Source organism: Camellia sinensis, unplaced genomic scaffold (assembly GCF_055761805.1).
Source record: "Camellia sinensis isolate YWXY unplaced genomic scaffold, ASM5576180v1 Unanchor1, whole genome shotgun sequence".
NCBI classification, from domain to species: domain Eukaryota; kingdom Viridiplantae; phylum Streptophyta; class Magnoliopsida; order Ericales; family Theaceae; genus Camellia; species Camellia sinensis.
The window spans coordinates 8,227,197-8,238,015 of NW_028128987.1; the positions used below are offsets into that span (position 1 = coordinate 8,227,197).

Consider the following 10,819-nt stretch of genomic DNA (forward strand, 5'->3'; position numbering starts at 1 on the left):
TGTTTTCTTTTTTGTAGGTGTTTATGTGTACAAGTGGGCGTATCAAGTTAATTATTGAAAGTATCTCTTTAACTTGGACCTAGGGCTCGAAAATATGATGAGTGTATTGGAGATGGACGTAGGTTATGTATTGAGTTTGTAAATAATATGAAGAAAAGGGATTTTTGTCAACATGTTTCAAAAACAAAATGGTTGTTACGTGATATATATTTTTTTAAATGAAAAGCAAGAAGGAAATGTGAACCGTCTGTATTGTTGAAAGAATTGGATGATTTTGGAAAAAAGTACTTATGCAAATATACTTTGCTTACAAACCGCCACATTACTTGTATAGTATGCGTTGAAGCATTCATGATCATTGCTATCTGTAAGTTGTTATTGTTTAGGATCATATTGGGATCCTTATGAGACTTTATGTTCATCCCACGTTGCTAATCATTTTCAGGTGAATGTTGAGAAGTGGTTCAAGATTGGGGATCTTCTTTACCTGGTGGCCACAGGGCCTTTTATTTGTTAGCAGAACGTCGTTGTTGTGAAAAGGGTTGAACACTTTCTCTTTTATGTAACGATGTAAGCCTGCGGGCAATTTATTTAATTATGTTACGTGTTGCATCCTTTATGTATTCGAATGACAGAACCTTCTTTATTTATTTTGTTAATGTATAGAACTTTCATTTGTTATCTCTGAAATTGTATTATAATAATGGTTTTGGTAATGTTATCCGTGAAAAGAAAAGTGGGGTGTTATAGTGTCAAACACATGTTTAGTTATGAAATTTTCAAACTTTTGTGATGAATGGCAAATTTGGTCGTAGAAATGTATGTTGGGCAACGAAGTCATAGTTTGGTCGTAGAAACTAGTCACAAAAAGTGTTTTTTTCTTGTAGCTTATTGCTAATTTTTTTTGTTAGGTTGCATTAGTTAAAAAGTTATTAAAATAAGTATTGTTAAGTAATTTAGTTGAAGGCATGCATATAATCATGTGATTTATAAAATGGCAACAAATCCAAATAGAAAACACATCCAATTACTTTATCTGCTTTTTCATTTTCACGTTTTCTTGATTGTTCTATTCAACCTTCTTTGCATTCCTCCATCATTAGTTGGTATAACAAACGATGTGAGGTAATTAATGAGATTGAATAAATGTATTTTAGATGGTTTAGTTTTCGTATTTTATTACTTTTCTTTTAATTGACACAAGTAAATCACAAGGACCACTAGCGTAATTTTTCCTAATCGAAAATAACTTTGAGTGCATATTAAAAACGTTTATTCTCAAAAAATTTCAACATAAGCAAATTCACACATGCAAATTAATTTGGACTAACCATCTAACAAAAGTATGCTTAACCCCTCAGATTGTACAATCAATCTATGGATCCGTCTGGCCCACCCGGCCTGACCCAACTTTGATTGATTTTGGGTAGGTCCCATGTCCTTTGGTGGACAGACACTGGTGAAATGATTCAAAATTTGCGAGTGCGATTTGAATCGCAGATCAACCACCCATGAACCGTATGTATCCGACCTGCCCGTATGTATATATATTTTGGTCTTCGACTAGCATAATTTCAGAATCCAAACCCTACTTCTCTCACTTTTCTCTCTCTCTCAACTTTGTTCTCTTCTCTCTTGTTCATCCACTCAATCGACAACATGATTCAGTAACGACGAACGACAAGAGGTGAGCGACGGTAATGCTAGTTCTGTTGCACGGCAGAGGTATACTCTTCTTCTCTTCTTTTCTTCAAATCTATGATTTCAGAAAGTATATTTTTGTTCATTTGAGATCTAATTCTACTCTCATTGATTTGGGATTTTTTCAAAACATGGTAATATTTATTCCATTTCCGATCTATTATTTCATTTTAGATTATCAGTTGTTTTCATTGATTTTTTGTGTCAATGAAAGAGGGATATACACTACTGTATATTTAGATTATCTTACCATCTAAGAAAAAGTATATTCAACCCCTCAAATCTAAACCTCAATCCGCAATTACCATATTAAGTGCAATAAAATTTGTTTTTGTATTTGAAAATAATTTCTTATCGATGGACACAAAATAAATAAATAAATAAATAACATGCGAATTTTTAAAGTGCTCATTTTTAGTCATCACAGCTCAAAAAAATCAAGTCATGCAACAGATTTGTGAATTAATATACATAACACCCCCAAAACCAAAAAATGACACAGATCTATGAATTGATATTGATTTATAAATAAAAATTTGCACATGCATTTGCTGTTTTTATATAGATTTTTAGGAGTTTTTAAAGATTATGCGTAACAAATATATGAGTACCATATCAAGCATAAAAATAAAGAAATAAAAATGGAGGAGACAAAAAAAAGAGAGGATTTTTAAGATTTCAAATTGAAAGGGCTAGTTAATTAAAACATCTTGTTTTTCTAAAAAGTCAATCGATTTTCATCCATGATTAAAATGCAATCATCAAATTTAGTACGAAAAATACTTGAGACACTTGATTTATCACCCCTAAAAACTACTCTTAACGATGTGTCTGACAAATGTTAAATTTTGATTTGTCAAACATTTCATCATGTGGGGTCTAACCTTAATGTTACATCATTAGGGGTGGTTTAGGGATGGTAAATTAAGGGAATTGTAGCATTGTTGATTTAGAATATAGACACTAGGGGTGTTCATGGGTCAGTTTGGTTCTGTTTGACATTAAATTTGGAACCAATTGGTTCCAAGTTGTTGGACCCATAACCAAACCAATCATACACTAGAACCAACCCAACCCAATCCAATCTAACTCGAATTGGTTTGGGTTAGAATCATGGTTCCACTATATTAAAAAAAAAAAGAAGTGAATCAATCAATAATAAATAATTAAAATAAATAAGCCTTTTAACATTTAAACATAACACAAATAAAGAGAAAAAAAAATATTTAACGCAAGACAATGCACATTAAATTCAAATCAAGCTTAAACTTAACCAAAACACATCAAATCTATTAATACAACCAATACAAATACGAAATTGAACTCAAACTTTTAGTATTTCCTTCGTTTACTTAATAATTGTTGTATGTGGGAAATTCTTAGGTGCAATAAAGTTCATTGTAATAAACCAATTAGGTGAAAACATGTTAATATAATTTTAATATATATACATATATAAATAAGTTCGGTTCTCGGATTGGTTCTGTTTAGGCAAGGCCTAAACCAAAAACTAACCCAATCTTATCGGTTTGATGATTTGAAGACCAAAAATCAAACCAATGCACTCAAAACCAACCCAACCCAACCCAAAGAAGTTGGTTTGGTTTGGTCCGGTTCTTCGGTTCACTAGGCAATTTGAACACCTTTATTAGAAATCACGTAGATGAGAAAGAAAGAAAAAGAAGTGCTTTTTGAGGTTTTGATTTGTAGAGAGAGAAAGAAAGAGAAAAAGGAATAGGTAGGGTAAGAGAATAAAGGAAGCATCCCATTTGATACAATTAATGCAACGTGTCTTTTACATTTATCTCATTTGTAGAATACTCTTTGAGCACATTACGTCTAAAAAAAATCTTTAAAAAACTGAATTCTTATGTAATTGGCTCAAATGAAGAAAAATTATTGAGTATTCCAGAAATGAGATGAACATGTTACATTAATTGTATCAAATGAGACTCTCCCTTTATTCTCTTACCCTACGTATTCCTTATTTTCCCTCTTTCTTGCTCAACACTTCGAAATCTCGAAATCACTGCTTTTTTCGCTTTTTCTCATTTGTGTGGTGTCTATATACTAAATTTGGTGATTATACTTTATACTTCAATCATGGATAAAAGTCAATTGACTGTTGAGAAAAACAAAGTGATTTAATTAACTAGTTCTTTTCAATTTGAAATCTTAATAATCCTCTCTTTTTTTTTCTCCTCTATTTTTATTTTTTATCTTTCATTTTTATGCTTGATATGGTGCTCATATATTTGTTACGCATAATCTTTAAAAACCTCTAAAAATATATGTAAAATTGAGCAAATGCATGTGTAAATTTTTATTTATAAATCAATATCAATTAACAGATCTGTGTCATTTTTTGATTTTTGGGGATCTTATGTATATTAATTCATAGATTTATTGCATGACTTGATTTTTTGGGGTTGTTATGACTAAAAATGAGCACTTTAGAATTTCACATGTCATTTTTTTGTCAATCGATAAGAAATTATTTTCAAATACAAAGAGAATTTTATTATACTTGTTTGTGGATTGAGGTGTAGATTTGAGGGGTTAAATATACTTTTTCTTAGATGGTAAGATAATCTAAATTAATTTGCTAATTTGGATTTGCTTATGTTGAAATTTTTTGAGGATAAACTTATATGCATTCAAAACTAATTTTCATAGCAGCAAATTATACTGATAATTTTGGTACTTTATCCTTTATGTCAATTTGAACCCTATAATTTGAATTTACCCGGTTTTGTTTATAAATTTTGAATTTTATCTCAATTTGGTCCAATTAAAATCGTTCATTAAGATTTTTGACAAAAATTACACGTGTCTTATTTTTAAGGTTAAAATGGACAATCCATCCATGTTCCCTGTTTAACTCAATGAGATTAGGGGTGCTCGCAGATCGGGTGGCATCCCATCCACCATCCGTCCAAAATTAGGCAGATTGAAAAAAATTAATCTACATTTGTCCACCAGTTTGTCAAATGTGAATTGAGCAGGTTGTGTAGATTAGCGGATGGATGCGATTGGTTTGGCAGTTTGGACTTTACAAATTTGAACGATTTTTTGACTTATAATTACTTTTACAATATGTCAAACTACTTTAAATTACTAATAATATCAAAGATACTACACAAATAACATGTAATAAAGTGACTTGCATGAAATGTTTTTTCACTTGCAGGATTCATATTGAATAATAATTTTTCCAAAAATAAATATATTAAACTTTTAAAATGAGAGAGGTAGGGTTTTGTTGAACAAAAAATAAATACTAAAAAGATTTACTTGCACAATAATTTTTTTTAATATTTATTTTGAACTTCATCTACACAGGGTTTTCCTTAAATCACATTTGATAGAGAATAATTTAAGAAATACATAGCACAAACCAAACCCTAGGTTCTCATCATGTATGCTTTGAAATCTCAACAAAATATCTAAATTTATGCAATGAAAATACCACATATCCATCTATGAAAAACCATATTAAAATAAATTAGAGAAATTCCTACCTCAATAGATAAGAGGAGAAGGAAAGCCCAAAAAATTGAACTTGCCAAAAATGCGATTTGTCCCGACCAAAATGAAGCTCTCGACATGCTCTATATTCCGTATCAAAGGAACAAGGTGAAACTCTAACTCCAAGTATGGTAGATCAAAGTTTTTTGTAGAGGTTGGGTAAAGATTTAAGAGAAAGAAAAGAGAACTCTCAGGATGAGACAGTAGAGAGTGAGAGTGAGTGAGGAAAAAGTGAGAAAAGAGAGAGGGTATTGGTCAATATATAGTGCAAGGGTAAAAAGTGAGTTTAGGCCCACATATTTGACTTAAAATGATAGCTCATATCCGCTGAATTCGAACGGATCGTTAGAACGCTCAAACCTGTACTAGAGCAGTGAATAAAGGTTTAACAAATAGCTAGAGCTTGCAGGATTTTAGATTTCTGTAGAATAGAAAGCTAGAGCGACCAAACCTACACTCAAGTGAATTATATTGAAAGCTTAGGTGCTCAAATGTCGAACAGGCATAACTCTGTCGTCCGAACTTTGTTTTGGGTTGTTCTTATGTCTAAATCGGAGCTTTGAAAATAAGCTTTCCAATGGTTCTAACCTCACACGAAGATTAAAAGTGTGGAGAAAGAAAAGGGTAAAGGAGTAAAGGCTATTCAAGAAATAAATATTCGAATCAAAATTTTTGGCTCAATCTTACTCAATCGTCATGAGGACACATCAATCAATTCTCTAATATCAATTGAGGAGGTTCTCTATTACGATAATCAAAGAGTCAAATTCTATTAACTCGAGGAGTCTAACATGCTACAAGTTCAATTGTTTTGCTATGTGGTTTGTTGCCACTGTTGTCTTTGGTTAAAGTTTTCTTCTTTCTGGTTATTCACTTAGATTATTTTGAATTGATAAGTCTACGGAACCAAAAAATTAACTAGAAAAATATCATGATTTTGAAATCTATGGTATACATCCAAAGTTTTTGTTACAAGCCACACTTTGAATGAACCTTGACCATTGATGTTGAATTCTGAATATTTTTCTAATATTGTAGTATTGTTGTTCTTGAATTTGTTAGAAATTTTCAAAATTATAGGCGCTATTTTGGAATTTTTGGTTGGAACTTCTCCAACTTTTTGCTTTCGATTTATACTTGCATATGATTGGACTTGAATTTTTGTGCCAACCTCGTTGGGATGAAAGGGGTTTCACCATAATATAATATGTGCTCTCCATTTCTCTTATTTATGTATGCTTTACTATTATGTAATGTTTCTTTGATCTACGTCATTAAAGATTTTATTTCATACAAATCCATTTATCTATACCTAAGATATATAAAGGGAACACCTCTATTGGTGTTTTAAGACCTTTTTCCTCTTCAATGCCAAATATTTTTTTGTTTCCCAAATTCCCCTCCTTCGTTTCTTATTGTGTTTACACTATCTTTTTGTCTTATTCTATACTAACGACTCATAGATCATTTATAACTCCCTATATATAACTGCTATATATTTCAAGCATGTCCATATAGGTGTGCACATCTACTAATACTAGTGAAAAACCACTTGTTTTGTACATGGCAAATGAACTACTTGATAATTTCTCAAAAATTATTTTAAAATCTAGATAGGATTATTATTAGTAATAAGGTATCATCAATATACTCCTTTTGTTATTTCGTTGTTTAAGTTTTCAACAAAATCTAGTCATTTTTTACTATGAAATGAGAGCAAGAGAGGAAAATCATGCACATTTCCCACCAATAAACATTTTGTATCATGTGATAAGTATGTGAGAATTATATAATACAATATAAAAAGATAGGAATGAAGATTTAAGAAAAAAGAGCTTTTGAAATAAAAAAAGAAAGCAGAGAAATTGAAGAGAAAATAAGAGGGATAAATGGAAGATTATGTTATTGTGAAAAACAAAGTTTCGTGATTTCAATTTCTATAAAACCCTAATTCATTTCCTTAATCGTTCATAATCTGCATTTTTTTTAGCCGAAGACGATCATAATTTGACGTAAATTTTGAAACAACATATGTATAGGCGAGAAATGAGGGTGATTTTTCTCATTTGATCTCATTTTGTAGTTATTTACTTTTCATATTACTGACTTCTATTAAAGATTTGTACAATGGAGTAATAGAAGGGGGACATTGACACTTGATCAAAAGCCCAAGGGATTAATTGTCACAATTTATGTTTAGGGACCAAAGTTGGATTTGGTGTAAAGTTTAGGAGCACAAAGTGTAATTTACCCAATAAACATATAAAAAATGCTCAACATAATAAATCTGAATGAGTTGAAATTGTTTAACATATAAAGTATGAACTTATTAATTTTGTTCAACATAAATATTTTGAATATATTCAATTTGTTTAATTTTATTTTGTTGTACAACAATAATATGTTCAGACAACCAGTGTTAAGCTAAATTCCAAATAGAATTTGTTATGAAAGTTGAATCGCTAACCAAATCAAAAGCAAATTTGAAAAATATAGTTATGTGAGAATCAAATGTGTGAATTGCAGATTTTCAAAGATCTTCAATGGCGACAGTGTACCAATGAGATGATGGCGAGATGACAGATGGAAGTCACTGACCGAATGAGAACTATGGTGTGTTTGTGAGATGTGTGGGTGTAGGTGTGGTGTGTACTCAAGCAAAGTGGTGTGTTACCTTGGGGTTAAAAATTGAAAAATTGAAAGTTATTGTGTGGACTAAGATATTTTCAAAATTTTAAAATTATTATGTATATTACTAAGAATGATGTATAGCGATTCTGGTTTAGACCCGACCAATTTGATGTTTTGGATCCGGGCTTTATTGTTGTATATGGTTGTTCATGTCCTATTTCATTATACACTTCATTGTGTTGGTTATCGTTGTGTTTTGGTTGCATTTGGAAAAGGTCAGGAGTTAGTTTTTCAAAATGGTTGTTGCCCAGATTTTGACTTTTTTGCTCGAGCGACACTTCCTGCGCTCAAGCGGTCTTTGTGAACTTCCACTACTTTTATAGGTCTGCAGAGATACTGGGACTTGGTATTCTTCGCTCGAGCGGTCGTTCTTGTGTTTGAGCGCGGGTCTTCTATCTGCAAATTTTTTGGAAATTTGTATTCTTCGCTCGAGTGACAAACTTCTTCGCTCGAACGGTCACATATTTTGTGTATGGACGCTCGAGCGACCTGCGCGTATATCAATCGTAAAAAGTCACTTTTGAGTCACTTTTTCCATTTCTCTCTCTCTCTCTCTCTGTCTGTAAACATTCTAAAACCTTAAGTTAAGACCCTCTCTCTCTAAAACTCATCCTCCCTCTACAAATACACTTAGATCCATCCATTTCTCCACCTTAGCCCCTTTGATAAAAAGATAGAACACGTCAGGGGCTTCCTTTTGATCTGAACAAAGTTGGGTTTGAGCGTTGTTGAAATTTCCTACACTCTCTCTCGCCTTCTAAGCTTGAGGTAGGGATTCTTCGCACTTTCTATGAGTTTTAACTTAGTTATTTGTTATTTCTAAACAATATTGTGATTTAAAAAAATTTAGAACAAATCTAGGATTTTGGGTAAAAATCAAAAGAGAGATTTTCAAATGGATTCTTAAAAATAGTTTTGGAATTGTAAATGAGGATGAGTGGTGATAAAATAGTATGTTTTTATCCTGGGATTGATTAATGAAGAGAAAAGGAGTTTTGCCCTAAATGTCTCAAATGTTGATTTTGTATAAATAACGAAACTGATATTGAAATTGTGAAATTGGATTGATATTGATGATGATGGTGGAATTGGATATGTATTATCATTCACATCTTGAAATTTGAAAAGTTTATCGTTATAATTATTTATCTGTTTAGAAATATGTGTTTTGGACTATCGGTAGAGGATAGTTATGATTGTTGTAGAAATTGCATGAGAATTAGGAGAATTGAAACTATTTTCTTATTCATTTGCATTGAGCATTATCTCATACTTATATATTGGAAAGGTTTATCGTTTTGAAAAAAATTGGTGAATTTGGGATGTAAGTGTTGTCTTGTTGAAATAAGTTGGTCTGAGTGTCCATAGTGAAAGTCCAAAACCCGCGCATATACATGGGTGGCAATCCTACGGACTAAATTTCCATGAAATGACAATAGTAATGCTTGTATAGTTTACGTTTACATGGGTGCCGATTTACAGTTTCCTACGGACAAAATTTCCATGAAAGGTTATATTTGTTTTGAAATTCCCAGAGTGTGATTCACTGCCTTGTTTTCTATTGTAAATGAAATGATTTACGAGTTGTGTTATAACCTGGCATTACATGGTTTTGAAAGAGATATAAAATGTTTTCGGCATGTGCATTGCATATGCATTCACCTTATAGCTTTGATAAGATTCATATATTGTGTTGGATTATTTCTACTGGCTTTGGCTCACCATATATAGAAAATCATTTTCAGGTACTGATGATATGCCTCCGCTAAGGCAGTAGCTTGGGAGGACTTGGAGCAAGAGCTTATTTTGCTTGTCTGTTGTATTTGTTTTGTACAAGCCTAGGGCTATATTTGTATTGAGCGCAGACTCACTTTTGTTGTAACCAAGCCTAGTCTTGGAAAATTGTAGCCTTTGGGGCATTTCTTATTTGCTTTAACTTTTATTTTATATTTTTCATTTATATCACATGTTATAGGTTCAAGGTTAGGACTTGTGAACGTGTAATTGCATGTGCTATCTCTTGTAAAACGGAACCATATGAAATGAAAGGGTATTTATCCTTGGAGAATCATGTATATCCATTGTCGTTATTTATTAATATTGTGGGTGGTTTATTTTATTTATTTCGGGGTTTTACATGATGAGCACTGAGAAAATTAATGGTGTGTAAATAGAATTTTCCATATTCTTTTGTTGTCCTTAAACTGTCAAAATTTTGTAATCAATAAACTCTATCCAAATCTCTATTTCAAATGTATTTTTAAATTCTTAAAACTAGCATATTATTTGTGCTATTCATGGGTATAAACAAATAATCAAAAATTAGTTTCTAAATTAAAATAATAATATAAAATATATTTAAATTATGAAGTAACAATGATTTATAATCAATTAAATTTTATTCATTATTATCAGTGTTGCACAGAAGAGAAGATTTTTATTATGATGTCATTAATTGTGTATTCTAAATTCTTAATAAAAAAATTGTATGTCATAATTTAATTGGAAAAAATTAAAGAATAAATTAAAAAAATTATATTTACTATAAAATATAAATGCATTTTATCTTATTAATTTCGTAATTTTAATTTATCATATGATAGTAGTAAATTACATTTAATTTGTCTACTTAAAATTGTAAATTGTCATATGTCATGTAACGCCTCGAAATAATTACAATATACCCATATCATAACAACTAATAAATAACAAAACCATTAAATTGATAAGCTTTCATTAACTAGAGTTTGATATACAAAAGGCGATACATGCGATATACATTCATAAAAGTATATCCTTAATCTACAGTATGTGTTACAAGATAGTGAAAGCTAAACAGATAATCATATGCTCTAAAGGCTTACATCTTTCTAAGTCAATGCTTGGGTACATCAAAAGT

The 10,819-nt window shown here is 31.0% G+C and overlaps 1 long non-coding RNA gene across 1 annotated transcript; it reads left to right on the top strand.

Annotated features, from left to right (window-relative positions):
- The first annotated feature begins 1,343 nt into the window (after positions 1-1,343).
- On the top strand, positions 1,344-9,988 carry LOC145814179 (uncharacterized). Its single transcript, XR_014357513.1, has 3 exons — positions 1,344-1,725; positions 7,756-8,688; positions 9,666-9,988. It is a non-coding gene; the product is annotated as an uncharacterized LOC145814179 (long non-coding RNA).
- The last annotated feature ends 831 nt before the right edge of the window (positions 9,989-10,819 follow it).